The following is a 20,801-nucleotide window of genomic DNA, read 5'->3' on the forward strand; positions in this document are numbered from 1 at the left end:
TCAGGGTAAATGACGAGACCGCACCACAGTGAGGACAGTCATAACATTACACAGGGTAAATGACAAGACTGCACCACAGTGAGGACTGTCATAACATTACACAGGGTAAATGACGAGATCGCACCACAGTGAGGACTGTCATAACATTACACAGGGTAAACGACGAGACTGCACCACAGTGAGGACTGTCATAACATTAAACAGGGTAAATGACGAGATCGCACAACAGTGGAGCGCTGTCATAACATTACACATGGTAAATGACGAGACCGCGCCACAGTGCAGGACTGTCATAACATTACTCAGGGTAAATGATGAGACCGCACCACAGTGATGACTGTCATAACATTACACAGGGTAAATGACGAGACCGCACCACAGTGGAGGACTGTCATAACATTACACAGGGTAAACGACGAGACCGCTCCACAGTGAGGACTGTCATAACATTACTCAGGGTAAATGACGAGACCGCACCACAGTGAGGACTGTCATAACGTTACACAGGGTAAATGACGAGACTGCACCAAAGTGTAGGACTGTCATAACCTTACACAGGGTAAATGATGAGACCGCACCATAGTGAAGACTGGCATAACATTACACAGGGTAAATGACGAGACCGCACTACAGTGGAGGACTGTAATAACATTACACAGGGTAAATGACAAGATTGCACCACAGTGGAGCACTGTCATAACATTACACAAGGTAAATGATGAGATCGCACCACAATGAGGACTGTCATAACATTACACAGGGTAAATGACGAGACCGCACCACAGTGGAGGACTGTCATAACATTACACAGGGTAAATGATGAGACCGCACCACAGTGAGGACTGTCATAACTATACACAGGGTAAACGACAAGAACGCACCATAGTGAGGACTGTAATACCATTATACAGGGTAAATGATAAGATTGCACCACAGTGGAGCACTGTCATAACATTGCACAGGGTAAATGAAGAGATGGCACCACAGTGAGGACTGTCATAACATTACACAGGGTAAATGACGAGACCGCACCACAGTGAGCACTGTCATAACATTACTCAGGTTAAATGATGAGACCGCACCACAGTGAGGACTGTCATAAAATTACTCAGGGTAAATGACGAGACCGCACCACAGTGAGGACTGTCATAACATTACACAGGGTAAACGATGAGACTGCACCACAGTGAGGACTGTCATAACATTACACAGGGTAATTGACGAGACCGCACCACAGTGGAGGACTGTCATAATTTTACACAGGGTAAACGACGAGACCGCACCACAGTGAGGACTGTCATAACATTACACAGGGTAAATGATGAGATCGCACCACAGGAAGGACTGTCATAACATTACACAGGGTAAAGGACGAGACTGCACCACAGTGGAGCACTGTCATAACATTACACAGGGTAAAGGATGGGACTGCACCACAGTGGAGCACTGTCATAACATTACACAGGGAAAATGACGAGATCACACCACAGTGGAGCACTGTCATAACATTACAAAGGTAAATGATGAGATTGCACCACAGTGGAGCACTGTCATAACATTACACAGGGTAAATGATGAGACCGCACCACAGTGAGGACTGTCATAACATTACACAGGGTAAATGATGAGACCGCACCACAATGAAGACTGTCATAACATTACACAGGGTAAACGATGAGACCGCACCACAGTAAGGACTGTAATAACATTACACAGAGTAAATGACGAGACCACACCACAGTGGAGGACTGTCATAACATTACACAGGGTAAATGACGAGATTGCACCACATTGAGGACTGTCATAACATTACACAGGGTAAACGACAAGACCTCACCACAATGAGGACTGTCATAACATTACACAGGGTAAATGACGAGATCGCACCACAGTGGAGCACTGTCATAACATTACACAGGGTAAATGATGAGACCGCACCACAGTGGAGGACTGCCATAACATTACTCAGGGTAAATGACGAGACCGCACCACAGTGGAGGCCTGTCATAACATTACACAGGGTAAACGACGAGACCGCACCACAGTGAGGACCGTCATAACATTACTCGGGGTAAATGACGAGACCGCACCACAGTGAGGACTGTCATAACGTTACACAGGGTAAATGACGAGACCGCACTACAGTGGAAGACTGTCATAACATTACACAGGGTAAACGATGAGGCTGCACTACAGTGGAGGACTGTCATAACATTACACAGGGTAAATGATGAGACAGCAGTGGAGGACTGTAATAACATTGCACAGGGTAATTGATGAGACTGCACGACAGTGGAGGACTGTCATAACAATACTCAAAGTAAATGACGAGATCGCACCACTGTGGAGCACTGTCATAACATTACACAGGGTAAATGACGAGATCGCACCACAGTGGAGCACTGTCATAACATTACACAGGGTAAATGATGAGATCGCACAGCAATGAGGACTGTCATAACATTACACAGGGTAAATGATGAGACTGAACCACAGTGGAGGACTGTCATACCATTACACAGGGTAAACGACGAGACCGCACCACAGTGAGGACTGTCATAACATTACACAGTGTAAACGACAAGATCGCACCTCAGTGAGGACTGTCATAATGTTACACAGGGTAAATGATGAGGCCGCACCACAGTGGAGGACTGTCATAACATTACACAAGGTAAATGACGAGACCGCACCACAGTGAGGACTGTCATAACATTACACAGGGTAAACAATGAGACCGCACCATAGTGAGGACTGTAATAACATTACACAGGGTAAATGATGAGATTGCACCACAGTGGAGCACTGTCATAACATTACACAGGGTAAATGACGACACAGCAGCACAGTGAGGACTGCCATAACATTACACAGGGTAAATGACGAGACCGCACCACAGTGAGGACTGTCATAAAATTACTCAGGGTAAATGACGAGACCACACAACAGTGAGGACTGTCATAACATTACACAGGGTAAATGACGAGACCGCACCACAATGGAGGACTGTCATAACATTACTCAGGGTAAATGACGAGATCGCACCACAATGAGGACTGTCATAACATTACACAGGGTAAATGATGAGATTGCACCACAGTGGAGCACTGTCATAACATTACACAGGGAAAATGATGAGACCGCACCACAGTGGAGGACTGTCATAACATTACTCAGGGTAAATGACGAGACCGCACCATAGTGAGGACTGTCATAACATTACACAGGGTAAATGATGAGACCGCACCACAGTGGAGGACTGTCATAACATTACACAGGGTAAACGACGAGACCACACCACAGTGAGGACTGTCATAACATTACGCAGGGTAAATGAGGAGACCGCACCACACTGAGGACTCTCATAACGTTACACAGGGTAAATGACGAGACCGCACCACAGTGGAGGACTGTCATAACATTACACAGGGTAAATGACGAGACCGCACCACAGTGGAGGACTGTAATAACATTACACAGGGTAAACGACGAGACCGCACCACAGTGGAGGACTGTCATAACATTACTCAGGGTAAATGACGAGATCACACCACAGTGAGGACTGTCATAACATTACTCAGGATAAACGACGAGACCGCAGCACAGTGAGGACTGTCATAACATTACACAGGGTAAATGACGAGACCGCACCACAGTGAGGACTGTCATAACATTACACAGGGTAAATGACGAGATCGCACCACAGTGAGGACTGTCATAACATTACACAGGGTAAACGATGTGACCGCTCCACAGTGAGGACTGTCATAACATTACACAGGGTAAATGACGAGATCGCACCACGTGGAGCACTGTCATAACATTACACAGGGTAAATGACGAAATCGCACCACAGTGGAGGACTATCATAACATTACACAGGGTAAATGATGAGATCGCACCACAGTGGAGCACTGTCATAACATTACACAGGGTAAATGACGAGATCGCACCACAGTGAGGACTGTCATAACATTACACAGGGTAAATGACGGCACCGCACCACAGTGGAGTACTGTCATAACATTACACAGGGTAAATGACGAGACTGCACCACAGTGAGGACTGTCATAACATTACACAGGTTAAACAATGAGATCGCACCACAGTGAGGACTGTCATAATGTTACACAGGGTAAAAGATGAGACTGCACCATAGCGGAGGACTGTCATAACATTACACAGGGTAAATCACGACTCCGCACCACAGTGAGGACTGTAATAACATTACACAGGGTAAATGATGAGATTGCACCACAGTGAAGACTGTCATAAACATTACACAGGGTAAATGATGACATCGCACCACAGTGGAGGACTGTCATAACATTACATAGGGTAAACGATGAGATCGCACCACAGTGACGACTGTCATAACATTACACAGGGTAAATGACAAGACTGCACCACAGTGGAGGACTGTCATAACATTACACAGGGTAAATGATGAGATCACACCACAATGAGGACTGCCATAACATTACACAGGGTAAATGACGAGATCGCACCACAGTGAGGACTGTCATAACATTACACAGGGTAAATGATGAGAATGCACCACAGTGGACCACTGTCATAACGTTACACAGGGTAAATGACGAGATCACACCACAGTTGAGCACTGTCATAACATTACACAGGGTAAATGATGAGATCACACCACAGTGAGGACTGTCATAACTTTACACAGGGTAAATGACAAGATCGCACCACAGTGGAGCACTGTCATAACATTACACAGGGTAAATGACGAGACCTCACCTCAGTGAGGACTGTCATAACATTACACGGGGTAAACGAGGAGACCGCACCACAGTGAGAACTGTCATAACATTACACAGGGTAAACGATGAGATCGCACCAGAGTGAGGACTGTCATAACATTACACAGGGTAAACTACGAGACTGCACCACAGTGAGGACTGTCATAACATTAAACAGGGTAAATGACGAGATCGCACCACAGTGGAGCACTGTCATAACATTACACATGATAAATGACAAGACTGCACCACAGTGCAGGACTGTCATAACATTACTCAGGGTAAATGATGAGACCGCACCACATTGATGACTGTCATAACATTACACAGGGTAAATGACGAGACGCACCACAGTGGAGGACTGTCATAACATTACTCAGGGTAAATGACGAGACCGCACCACAGTGAGGACTGTCATAATGTTACACAGGGTAAATGACGAGACTGCACCAAAGTGTAGGACTGTCATAACCGTACACAGGGTAAATGATGAGACCGCACCATAGTGAAGACTGGCATAACATTACACAGGGTAAATGACGAGACCGCACTACAGTGGAGGACTGTCATAACATTACACAGGGTAAATGATGAGACAGCAGTGGAGGACCATAATAACATTATACAGGGTAAATGACGAGACTGCACCACAGTGGAGGACTGTTATAACAATACTCAGAGTAAATGATGAGATCGCACCACAGTGGAGCACTGTCATAATATTACACAGGGTAAATGACGAGATCGCACCACAGTGGAGCACTGTCATAACATTACACAGGGTAAATGATGAGATCGCACCACAATGAGGACTGTCATAACATTACACAGGGTAAATGACGAGACCGCACCACAGTGGAGGACTGTCATAACATTACACAGGGTAAACGACGAGACCGCACCACAGTGAGGACTGTCATAACATTACACAGAGTAAACGACAAGATCACACGACAGTGAGGACAGTCATAACGTTACACAGGGTAAATGATGAGACTGCACCACAGTGGAGGACTGTCATAACATTACACAGGGTAAATGACGAGACCGCACCACAGTGAGGACTGTCATAACAATACACAGGGTAAACGACGAGACCGCACCATAGTGAGGACTGTAATACCATTATACAGGGTAAATGATGAGATTGCACCACAGTGGAGCACTGTCATAACATTACACAGGGTAAATGAAGAGATCGCACCACAGTGAGGACTGTCATAACATTACACAGGGTAAATGACGAGACCGCACCACAGTGAGGACTGTCATAACATTACACAGGTTAAATGACGAGACCGCACCACAGTGAGGACTGTCATAAAATTACTCAGGGTAAATGACGAGACCGCACCACAGTGAGGAGTGTCATAACATTACACAGGGTAAACGATGAGACTGCACCACAGTGAGGACTGTCATAACATTACACAGGGTAATTGACGAGACCGCACCACAGTGGAGGACTGTCATAATTTTACACAGGGTAAACGACGAGACCGCACCACAGTGAGGACTGTCATAACATTACACAGGGTAAATGATGAGATCGCACCACAGGAAGGACTGTCACAACATTACCCAGAGTAAATGACAAGATTGCACCACACTGAGGACTGTCATAACATTACACAGGGTAAAAGACGAGACTGCACCACAGTGGAGCACTGTCATAACATTACACAGGGAAAATGACGAGATTGCACCACAGTGGAGCACTGTCATAACATTACACAGGGTAAATGACGAGATCGCACCACAGTGAGGACTGTCATAACATTACACAGGTAAATGATGAGATCGCACCACAGTGGAGCACTGTCATAACATTACACAGGGTAAATGATGAGACCGCACCACAGTGAGGACTGTCATAACATTACACAGGGTAAACGATGAGACCGCACCACAGTGAGGACTGTCATAACATTACACAGGGTAAATGACGAGATTGCACCACAGTGGTGCACTGTCATAACATTACACAGGGTAAATGATGACAGCGCACCACAGTGAGGACTGTCATAACATTACACAGGGTAAATGATGAGACCGCACCACAGTGAAGACTGTCATAACATTACACAGGGTAAACGATGAGACCGCAGCACAGTGAGGACTGTCATAACATTACACGGGGTAAATGACGAGACCGCACCACAGTGAGGACTGTCATAACATTACACAGGGTAAATGACTAGATCGCCCTACAGTGAGGACTGTCATAACATTACACAGGGTAAACGATGTGACCGCTCCACAGTGAGGACTGTCATAACATTACACAGGGTAAGTGACGAGATCGCACCACGTGGAGCACTGTCATAACATTACACAGGGTAAATGACGAAATCGCACCACAGTGGAGCACTGTCATAACATTACACAGGGTAAATGATGAGATCGCACCACAGTGGAGCACTGTCATAACATTACACAGGGTAAATGACGAGATCGCACCACAGTGAGGACTGTCATAACATTACACAGGGTAAATGACGAGACCACACCACAGTGGAGGACTGTCATAACATTACACAGGGTAAATGACGAGACTGCACCACAGTGAGGACTGTCATAACATTACACAGGTTAAACAATGAGATTGCACCACAGTGAGGACTGTCATAATGTTACACAGGGTAAAAGATGAGACCGCACCATAGCGGAGGACTGTCATAACATTACACAGGGTAAATCACGACTCCGCACCACAGTGAGGGCTGTAATAACATTACACAGGGTAAATGATGAGATTGCACCACAGTGAGGACTGTCATAAACATTACACAGGGTAAATGATGACATCGCACCACAGTGGAGGACTGTCATAACATTACATAGGGTAAACGATGAGATCGCACCACAGTGACGACTGTCATAACATTACACAGGGTAAATGACAAGACTGCACCACAGTGGAGGACTGTCATAACATTACACAGGGTAAATGATGAGATCACACCACAGTGAGGACTGCCATAACATTACACAGGGTAAATGACGAGATCGCACCACAGTGAGGACTGTCATAACATTACACAGGGTAAATGACGAGAATGCACCACAGTGGACCACTGTCATAACATTACACAGGGTAAATGATGAGATCACACCACAGTTGAGCACTGTCATAACATTACACAGGGTAAATGATGAGATCACACCACAGTGAGGACTGTCATAACATTACACAGGGTAAATGACGAGATCGCACCACAGTGGAGCACTGTCATAACATTACACAGGGTAAATGATGAGACCGCACCACAGTGGAGGACTGTCATAACATTACTCAGGGTAAATGACGAGACCGCACCACAGTGGAGGACTGTCATAACATTACACAGGGTAAATGATGAGACCGCACCACAGTGAGGACTGTCATAACATTACTCAGGGTAAATGACGAGACCGCACCACAGTGAGGACTGTCATAACATTACACAGGGTAAATGACGAGACCGCACCACAGTGGAGGACTGTCATAACATTACACAGGGTAAATGATGAGACCGCACCATAGTGAGGACTGTCATAAGATTACACAGGGTAAATGAAGAGACCGCACCACAATGGAGGACTGTAATAACATTACACAGGGTAAATGACAAGACCGCACCACAGTGGAGGACTGTAATAACATTACACAGGGTAAACGATGAGATCGCACCAAAGTGGAGGTCTGTAATTACATTACACAGTGTAAATGACGAGACCGCACCACAGTGGAGGACTGTCGTAACATTACTCAGGGTAAATGATGAGACCGCACCACAGTGAGGACTGTCATAACATTACACAGGGTAAATGACGAGATTGCACCACAGTGGAGGACTGTCATAACGTTAAACAGGGTAAATGACGAGACCGCACCACAGTGAGGACTGTCATAACATTACTCAGGGTACATGACAACACCACACCACAGTGAGGACTGTCATAATGTTACACAGGGTAAATGACGAGACCGCACCACAGTGGAGGACTGTCATAACATTACACAGGGTAAATGACGAGACCGCACCACAGTGAGGACTGTCATAACATTACACAGGGTAAACGATGAGACCGCACCACAGTGAGGACTGTCATAACATTACACAGGGTAAATGATGAGATTGCACCACAGTGGAGGACTGTCATAACATTACACAGGGTAAATGACGAGACCGCACCACAGTGAGGACTGTCATAACATTACACAGGGTAAATGACGAGACCGCACCACAGTGAGGACTGTCATAGCATTACTCAAGGTAAAAGACGAGACTGCACCACAGTGAGGACTGTCATAACATTACACAGGGTAAATGATGAGACCGCACCACAGTGGAGGACTGTCATAACATTACACAGGGTAAATGATGAGATCGCACCACAGTGAGGACTGTCATAACATTACACAGGGTAAATGATGAGATTGCACCACAGTGGAGCACTGTCATAACATTACACAGGGTAAATGACGAGACCGCACCACAGTGGAGGACTGTCATAACATTACTCAGGGTAAATGACGAGACCGCACCACAGTGAGGACTGTCATAACATTACACAGGGTAAATGATGAGACCGCACCACAGTGGAGGACTGTCATAACATTACACAGGGTAAATGATGAGACCACACCACAGTGAGGACTGTCATAACATTACACAGGGTAAATGATGAGACCGCACCATAGTGAGGACTGTCATAACATTACACAGGGTAAATGATGAGACCGCACCACAGTGGAGGACTGTCATAACATTACACAGGGTAAATGATGAGACCGCACCACAGTGGAGGACTGTCATAACATTACACAGGGTAAATGACGAGACCGCACCACAGTGGAGGACTGTCATAACATTACTCAGGGTAAATGACGAGATCACACCACAGTGAGGACTGTCATAACATTACTCAGGGTAAATGACGAGACCGCACCACAGTGAGGACTGTCATAACATTACACAGGGTAAATGACGAGACCGCACCACAGTGAGGACTGTCATAACATTACACAGGGTAAATGACGAGATCGCACCACAGTGTGGACTGTCATAACGTTACACAGGGTAAATGATGAGACCACACCACAGTGTAGGACTGTCATAACATTACACAGGGTAAATGACGAGACCGCACCACAGTGAGGACTGTCATAACATTACACAGGGTAAATGATGAGATCGCACCACAGTGGAGCACTGTCATAACATTACACAGGGTAAATGATGAGATTGCACCACAGTGAGGACTGTCATAACATTACACAGGGTAAATGACGAGATCGCACCACAGTGAGGACTGTCATAACATTACACAGGGTAAATGACGAGACCACACCACAGTGGAGGACTGTCATAACATTACACAGGGTAAATGACAAGACCGCACCACAGTGAGGACTGTCATAACATTACACAGGGTAAATGACGAGATCGCACCACAGTGTGGACTGTCATAATATTACACAGGGTAAATGATGAGACCGCACCATAGCGAGGACTGTCATAACATTACACAGGGTAAACGACGAGACCGCACCACAGTGAGGACTGTCATAACATTACACAGGGTAAATGATGAGACCGCACCACAGTGAGGACTGTCATAACATTACACAGGGTAAATGACGAGACCGCACCACAGTGGAGGACTGTCATAACATTACACAGGGTAAATGATGAGACCGCACCACAGTGGAGGACTGTCATAACATTACACAGGGTAAATGACAAGACCGCACCACAGTGGAGGACTGTAATAACATTACACAGGGTAAACGACGAGATCGCACAACAGTGAGGACTGTCATAACATTACTCAGGGTAAATGACGAGACCGCACCACAGTGAGGACTGTCATAACATTACACAGGGTAAACGACGAGATTGCACCACAGTGTGGACTGTCATAACGTTACACAGGGTAAATGACGAGACCACACCACAGTGGAGGACTGCCATAACATTACACAGGGTAAATGACGAGACCGCACCACAGTGAGGACTGTCATAACATTACACAGGGTAAATGACAAGATCGCACCACAGTGGAGCACTGTCATAACATTACACAGGGTAAATGACGAGACCGCACCACAGTGAGGACTGTCATAACATTACACAGGGTAAACGACGAGACCGCACCACAGTGAGGACTGTCATAACATTACACAGGGTAAACGATGAGACCGCACCACAGTGAGGACTGTCATAGCATTACTCAAGGTAAATGATGAGACCGCACCACAGTGAGGACTGTCATAACATTACACAGGGTAAATGACGAGATCGCACCACAGTGGAGCACTGTCATAACATTACACAGGGTAAATGACAAGACTGCACCACAGTGAGGACTGTCATAACATTACACAGAGGAAATGATGAGACCACACCACAGTGGAGGTCTGTAATTATATTACACAGTGTAAATGACAAGACCGCACCACAGTGGAGGACTGTCATAACATTACACAGGGTAAATGACGAGACCGCACCACAGTGAGGACTGTCATAACATTACACAGGGTAAATGACGAGACTGCACCACAGTGAGGACTGTCATAACATTACACAGGGTAAACGATGAGACCGCACCACAGTGAGGACTGTCATAACATTACACAGGGTAAATGACGAGACCGCACCACAGTGGAGGACTGTCATAACATTACACAGGGTAAATGATGAGACAGCAGTGGAGGACTGTCATAACATTACACAGGGTAAACGACAAGACTGCACCATAGTGAGGACTGTAATAACATTACACAGGGTAAATGATGAGATCGCACCACAGTGGAGCACTGTCATAACATTACACAGGGTAAATGACGAGATCGCACCATGTGGAGCACTGTCATAACATTATACAAGGTAAATGATGAGATCGCACCACAGTGAGGACTGTCATAACATTACACAGGGTAAATGACGAGACCGCACCACAGTGAGGACTGTCATAACATTACACAGGGTAAACGACGAGACCGCACCACAGTGAGGACTGTCATAACATTACACAGGGTAAATGACAACACCACACCACAGTGAGGACTGTCATAACATTACACAGGGAAAATGATGAGACCGCACCACAGTGGAGGACTGTCATAACATTACTCAGGGTAAATGATGAGACCGCACCACAGTGAGGACTGTCATAACATTACACAGGGTAAATGACGAGACCGCACCACAGTGAGGACTGTCATAACATTACACAGGGTAAATGAGATTGCACCACAGTGGAGGACTGTCATAACGTTACACAGGGTAAATGACGAGATGGCACCACAGTGAGGACTGTCATAACATTACTCAGGGTAAATGATGAGACCGCACCACAGTGAGGACTGTCATAACATTACACAGGGTAAATGACGAGACCGCACCACAGTGAGGACTGTCATAGCATTACTCAAGGTAAAAGACGAGACTGCACCACAGTGAGGACTGTCATAACATTACACAGGGTAAATGATGAGATCGCACCACAGTGAGGACTGTCATAACATTACACAGGGTAAATGACGAGACCGCACCACAGTGGAGGACTGTCATAACATTACACAGGGTAAATGACGAGACCGCACCACAGTGAGGACTGTCATAACATTACACAGGGTAAATGATGAGATCGCACCACAGTGAGGACTGTCATAACATTACACAGGGTAAATGACAAGACCGCACCACAGTGAGGACTGTCATAGCATTACTCAAGGTAAATGATGAGACCGCACCACAGTGGAGGACTGTCATAACATTACACAGGGTAAATGAGATTGCACCACAGTGGAGGACTGTCATAACGTTACACAGGGTAAATGACGAGATGGCACCACAGTGAGGACTGTCATAACATTACACAGGTTAAATGATGAGATCGCACCACAGTGGAGCACTGTCATAACATTACACAGGGTAAATGACGAGATCGCACCACAGTGAGGACTGTCATAACATTACACAGGGTAAATGATGAGACCGCACCACAGTGAGGACTGTCATAACATTACACAGGGTAAATGACGAGATTGCACCACAGTGGAGGACTGTCATAATGTTAAACAGGGTAAATGACGAGACCGCACCACAGTGAGGACTGTCATAACATTACACAGGGTAAACGATGAGACTGCACCACAGTGAGGACTGTCATAGCATTACTCAAGGTAAATGATGAGACCGCACCACAGTGAGGACTGTCATAACATTACACAGGGTAAATGACGAGACCGCACCACAGTGAGGACTGTCATAACATTACACAGGGTAAATGACGAGACCGCACCACAGTGAGGACTGTCATAACATTACACAGGGTAAACGATGAGACCGCACCACAGTGAGGACTGTCATAACATTACACAGGGTAAATGATGAGATCGCACCACAGTGAGGACTGTCATAACATTACACAGGGTAAATGATGAGATCGCACCACAGTGGAGCACTGTCATAACATTACACAGGGTAAATGATGAGACCGCACCACAGTGAGGACTGTCATAACATTACACAGGGTAAATGACGAGACCGCACCACAGTGGAGGACTGTCATAACATTACACAGGGTAAATGACGAGACCGCACCACAGTGAGGACTGTCATAACATTACACAGGGTAAATGACGAGACCGCACCACAGTGAGGACTGTCATAACATTACACAGGGTAAATGATGAGATCGCACCACAGTGAGGACTCTCATAACATTACACAGGGTAAATGATAGACCGCACCACAGTGAGGACTGTCATAACATTACACAGGGTAAATGAGACCGCACCACAGTGGAGGACTGTCATAACATTACACAGGGTAAACGACGAGACCGCACCATAGTGAGGACAGTCATAACATTACACAGGGTAAATGATGAGACCGCACCACAGTGGAGGACTGTCATAACATTACACAGGGTAAATGATGAGACCGCACCACAGTGAGGACTGTCATAACATTACACAGGGTAAATGACAAGACCGCACCACAGTGAGGACTGTCATAACATTACACAGGGTAAATGATGAGACCGCACCACAGTGAGGACTGTCATAACATTACACAGGGTAAATGACGAGATCGCACCACAGTGAGGACTGTCATAACATTACACAGGGTAAATGACGAGACCGCACCACAGTGGAGGACTGTCATAACATTACACAGGGTAAATGACGAGACCGCACCACAGTGAGGACTGTCATAACATTACACAGGGTAAATGATGAGATCGCACCACAGTGAGGACTGTCATAACATTACACAGGGTAAATGACGAGACCGCACCACAGTGGAGGACTGTCATAACATTACACAGGGTAAATGACGAGACCGCACCACAGTGAGGACTGTCATAACATTACACAGGGTAAACGACGAGACCGCACCACAGTGAGGACTGTCATAACATTACACAGGGTAAATGATGAGACCACACCACAGTGAGGACTGTCATAACATTACACAGGGTAAATGACGAGACCGCACCACAGTGAGGACTGTCATAACATTACACAGGGTAAATGACAAGACCGCACCATAGTGAGGACTGTCATAACATTACACAGGGTAAACTTTGAGACCGCACCACAGTGAGGACTGTCATAACATTACACAGGGTAAACGACAAGACCGCACCATAGTGAGGACTGTAATAACATTACACAGGGTAAATGATGAGATCGCACCACAGTGGAGCACTGTCATAACATTACACAGGGTAAATGACGAGATCGCACCACAGTGAGGACTGTCATAACATTACACAGGGTAAATGACGAGACCGCACCACAGTGAGGACTGTCATAGCATTACTCAAGGTAAAAGACGAGACCGCACCACAGTGAGGACTGTCATAACATTACACAGGGTAAACGACGAGACCGCACCACAGTGAGGACTGTCATAACATTACACAGGGTAAATGACGAGACCGCACCACAGTGGAGGACTGTCATAACATTACACAGGGTAAATGATGAGATCGCACCACAGTGGAGGACTGTAATTACATTACACAGGGTAAATGATGAGACCGCACCACAGTGGAGGACTGTCATAACATTACACAGGGTAAATGACGAGACCGCACCACAGTGAGGACTGTCATAACATTACACAGGGTAAATGATGAGACCGCACCACAGTGGAGGACTGTCATAACATTACACAGGGTAAATGATGAGACCGCACCACAGTGAGGACTGTCATAACATTACTCAGGGTAAACGATGAGACCGCACCACAGTGAGGACTGTCATAACATTACTCAGGGTAAATGATGAGACCGCACCACAGTGAGGACTGCCATAACATTACACAGGGTAAATGACGAGAATGCACCACAGTGAGGACTGTCATAACATTACACAGGGTAAATGATGAGACCGCACCACAGTGGAGGACTGTCATAACATTACACAGGGTAAATGACGAGACCGCACCACAGTGAGGACTGTCATAACATTACTCAGGGTAAATGACGAGACCGCACCACAGTGAGGACTGTCATAACATTACACAGGGTAAACGATGAGACCGCACCATAGTGAGGACTGTCATAACATTACACAGGGTAAATGATGAGACCGCACCACAGTGAGGACTGTCATAACATTACACAGGGTAAATGATGAGACCGCACCATAGTGAGGACTGTCGTAACATTACTCAGGGTAAATGATGAGACCGCACCACAGTGAGGACTGTCATAACATTACACAGGGTAAATGAGATTGCACCACAGTGGAGGACTGTCATTACATTACACAGGGTAAACGATGAGACCGCACCATAGTGAGGACTGTCATAACATTACACAGGGTAAATGATGAGACCGCACCACAGTGGAGGACTGTCATAACATTACACAGGGTAAATGATGAGACCGCACCATAGTGAGGACTGTCATAACATTACACAGGGTAAATGATGAGACCGCACCACAGTGGAGGACTGTCATAACATTACACAGGGTAAATGACGAGACCGCACCACAGTGAGGACTGTCATAACATTACACAGGGTAAATGACGAGACCGCACCACAGTGAGGACTGTCATAACATTACACAGGGTAAATGACGAGACCGCACCACAGTGGAGGACTGTCATAACATTACACAGGGTAAATGACGAGACCGCACCACAGTGGAGGACTGTCATAACATTACACAGGGTAAATGATGAGACCGCACCATAGTGAGGACTGTCATAACATTACACAGGGTAAATGATGAGACCGCACCACAGTGGAGGACTGTCATAACATTACACAGGGTAAATGATGAGACCGCACCACAGTGAGGACTGTAATAACATTACACAGGGTAAACGACGAGATCGCACAACAGTGAGGACTGTCATAACATTACTCAGGGTAAATGACGAGACCGCACCACAGTGAGGACTGTCATAACATTACACAGGGTAAATGATGAGACCGCACCACAGTGAGGACTGTCATAACATTACACAGGGTAAACGACGAGACCGCACCACAGTGAGGACTGTCATAACATTACACAGGGTAAACGATGAGACCGCACCACAGTGAGGACTGTCATAGCATTACTCAAGGTAAATGATGAGACCGCACCACAGTGAGGACTGTCATAGCATTACTCAAGGTAAAAGACGAGACTGCACCACAGTGAGGACTGTCATAACATTACACAGGGTAAATGACGAGACCGCACCACAGTGAGGACTGTCATAACATTACACAGGGTAAATGACGAGACCGCACCACAGTGGAGGACTGTCATACCATTACTCAGGGTAAATGATGAGAACGCACCACAGTGAGGACTGTCATAACATTACACAGGGTAAATGAGATTGCACCACAGTGGAGGACTGTCATAACGTTACACAGGGTAAATGACGAGACGGCACCACAGTGAGGACTGTCATAACATTACACAGGGTAAATGACGAGACCGCACCACAGTGGAGGACTGTCATAACATTACACAGGGTAAATGATGAGACCGCACCATAGTGAGGACTGTCATAACATTACACAGGGTAAATGACGAGACCGCACCACAATGGAGGACTGTCATAACATTACACAGGGTAAATGACAAGACCGCACCATAGTGAGGACTGTCATAACATTACACAGGGTAAACGATGAGATCGCACCACAGTGGAGGTCTGTAATTACATTACACAGTGTAAATGACGAGACCGCACCACAGTGGAGGACTGTCATAACATTACACAGGGTAAATGACGAGACCGCACCACAGTGGAGGACTGTAATAACATTACACAGGGTAAACGATGAGACCGCACCACAGTGAGGACTGTCATAACATTACACAGGGTAAATGACGAGACCGCACCACAGTGAGGACTGTCATAACATTACACAGGGTAAATGATGAGACCGCACCACAGTGAGGACTGTCATAACATTACACAGGGTAAATGATGAGACCGCACCACAGTGGAGGACTGTCATAACATTACACAGGGTAAATGATGAGATCGCACCACAGTGAGGAATGTCATAACATTACACAGGGTAAATGATGAGATCGCACCACAGTGAGGACTCTCATAACATTACACAGGGTAAATGATGAGATCGCACCACAGTGAGGACTCTCATAACATTACACAGGGTAAATGACGAGATCGCACCACAGTGGAGGACTGTCATAACATTACTCAGGGTAAATGATAAGACCGCACAACAGTGAGGATTGTCATAGCATTACACAGGGTAAATGATGAGACCGCACCACAGTGGAGGACTGTCATAACGTTACACAGGGTAAATGAGACCGCACCACAGTGAGGAATGTCATAACATTACACAGGGTAAATGATGAGACCGCACCACAGTGGAGGACTGTCATAACGTTACACAGGGTAAATGACGAGACAGCACCACAGTGGAGGACTGTCATAACGTTACACAGGGTAAATGACGAGACCGCACCACAGTGGAGGACTGTCATAACATTACACAGGGTAAATGACGAGACCACACCACAGTGAGGACTGTCATAACATTACACAGGGTAAATGATGAGACCGCACCACAGTGGAGGATTGTCATTACATTACAGAGGGTAAATGATGAGACCGCACCACAATGAGGACTGTCATAACATTACACAGGGTAAATGACGAGACCGCACCACAGTGAGGACTGTCATAACATTACACAGGGTAAATGACGAGACCGCACCACAGTGAGGACTGTCATAACATTACACAGGGTAAATGATGAGATCGCACCACAGTGAGGACTGTCATAACATTACACAGGGTAAACGATGAGACCGCACCACAGTGAAGACTGTCATAACATTACACAGGGTAAATGATGAGATCGCACCACAGTGAGGACTGTCAAAACATTACACAGGGTAAATGACGAGACCGCACCACAGTGAGGACTGTCATAACATTACACAGGGTAAACGATGAGACCGCACCACAGTGAGGTCTGTCATAGCATTACTCAAGGTATATGATGAGACCGCACCACAGTGAGGACTGTCATAGCATTACTCAAGGTATATGACGAGACCGCACCACAGTGAGGACTGTCATAACATTACACAGGGTAAATGACGAGACCGCACCACAGTGAGGACTGTCATAACATTACTCAGTGTAAATGATGAGACCGCACCACAGTGAGGACTGTCATAACATTACACAGGGTAAATGATGAGACCGCACCACAGTGAGGACTGTCATAACATTACACAGGGTAAATGACGAGACCGCACCACAGTGAGGACTGTCATAACATTACACAGGGTAAATGATGAGATTGCACCACAGTGGAGCACTGTCATAACATTACACAGGGTAAATGACGAGACCGCACCACAGTGAGGACTGTCATAACATTACACAGGGTAAATGACGAGACCGCACCACAGTGAGGACTGTCATAACATTACACAGGGTAAATGACGAGAATGCACCACAAGTGAGGACTGTCATAACATTACACAGGGTAAATGATGAGATCGCACCACAGTGAGGACTGTCATAAGATTACACAGGGTAAATGAAGAGACCGCACCACAGTGAGGACTGTCATAACATTACTCAGGGTAAATTATGAGACCGCACCACAGTGAGGACTGTCATAATGTTACACAGGGTAAATGACGAGACCGCACCACAGTGGAGGACTGTCATAATATTACACAGGGTAAATGATGAGACCGCACCACAGTGAGGACTGTCATAACATTACACAGGGTAAATGATGAGATTGCACCACAGTGGAGGACTGTCATAACATTACACAGGGTAAATGACGAGACCGCACCACAGTGGAGGACTGTCATAACATTACACAGGGTAAATGATGAGACCGCACCATAGTGAGGACTGTCATAACATTACACAGGGTAAATGACGAGACCGCACCACAGTGAGGACTGTCATAACATTACACAGGGTAAATGACGAGACCGCACCACAGTGGAGGACTGTCATAACATTACACAGGGTAAATGATGAGACCGCACCACAGTGGAGGACTGTCATAACATTACACAGGGTAAATGATGAGACCGCACCACAGTGGAGGACTGTCATAACATTACACAGGGTAAATGACGAGACCGCACCACAGTGAGGACTGTCATAACATTACACAGGGTAAATGATGAGACCGCACCACAGTGAGGACTGTCATAACATTACACAGGGTAAATGACGAGACCGCACCACAGTGAGGACTGTCATAACATTACACAGGGTAAATGATGAGACCGCACCACAGTGAGGACTGTCATAACATTACTCAGGGTAAATGATGAGACCGCACCACAGTGAGGACTGTCATAACATTACACAGGGTAAATGACGAGACCGCACCACAGTGAGGACTGTCATAGCATTACTCAAGGTAAAAGACGAGACCGCACCACAGTGAGGACTGTCATAACATTACACAGGGTAAATGAGACCGCACCACAGTGAGGACTGTCATAACATTACACAGGGTAAATGATGAGACCGCACCACAGTGAGGACTGTCATAACATTACACAGGGTAAACGATGAGACTGCACCACAGTGAGGACTGTCATAGCATTACTCAAGGTAAATGATGAGACCGCACCACAGTGAGGACTGTCATAACATTACACAGGGTAAATGACGAGACCGCACCACAGTGAGGACTGTCATAACATTACACAGGGTAAATGATGAGATCGCACCACAGTGAGGACTGTCATAACATTACACAGGGTAAAAGATGAGACTGCACCACAGTGAGGACTGTCATAACATTACGCAGGGTAAATGATGAGACCGCACCACAGTGAGGACTGTCATAACATTACACAGGGTAAATGATGAGATTGCACCACAGTGAGGACTGTCATAACATTACACAGGGTAAATGACGAGATTGCACCACAGTGAGGACTGTCATAACATTACACAGGGTAAATGATGAGACCACACCACAGTGGAGGACTGTCATAACATTACACAGGGTAAATGATGAGATCGCACCACAGTGAGGACTGTCATAACATTACACAGGGTAAATGATGAGACTGCACCACAGTGGAGGACTGTCATAACATTGCACAGGGTAAATGATGAGACCGCACCACAGTGAGGACTGTCATAACATTACTCAGGGTAAATGATGAGACCGCACCACAGTGAGGACTGCCATAACATTACACAGGGTAAATGACGAGAATGCACCACAGTGAGGACTGTCATAACATTACACAGGGTAAACGATGAGATCGCACCACAGTGAGGACTGTCATAAGATTAAACAGGGTAAATGACGAGATTGCACCACAGTGAGGACTGTCATAACATTACACAGGGTAAATGACGAGACCGCACCACAGTGAGCACTGTCATAACATTACACATGGTAAATGACGAGACCGCACCACAGTGGAGGACTGTCGTAACATTACTCAGGGTAAATGATGAGACCGCACCACAGTGAGGACTGTCATAACATTACACAGGGTAAATGATGAGACGGCACCACAGTGAAGACTGTC

The sequence above is a fragment of the Protopterus annectens genome, chromosome 2.part1 (genome assembly GCF_019279795.1).
Source record: "Protopterus annectens isolate FY-2018-M chromosome 2.part1, PAN1.0, whole genome shotgun sequence".
In the NCBI taxonomy this organism is placed as follows: Eukaryota; Metazoa; Chordata; order Ceratodontiformes; family Protopteridae; genus Protopterus; species Protopterus annectens.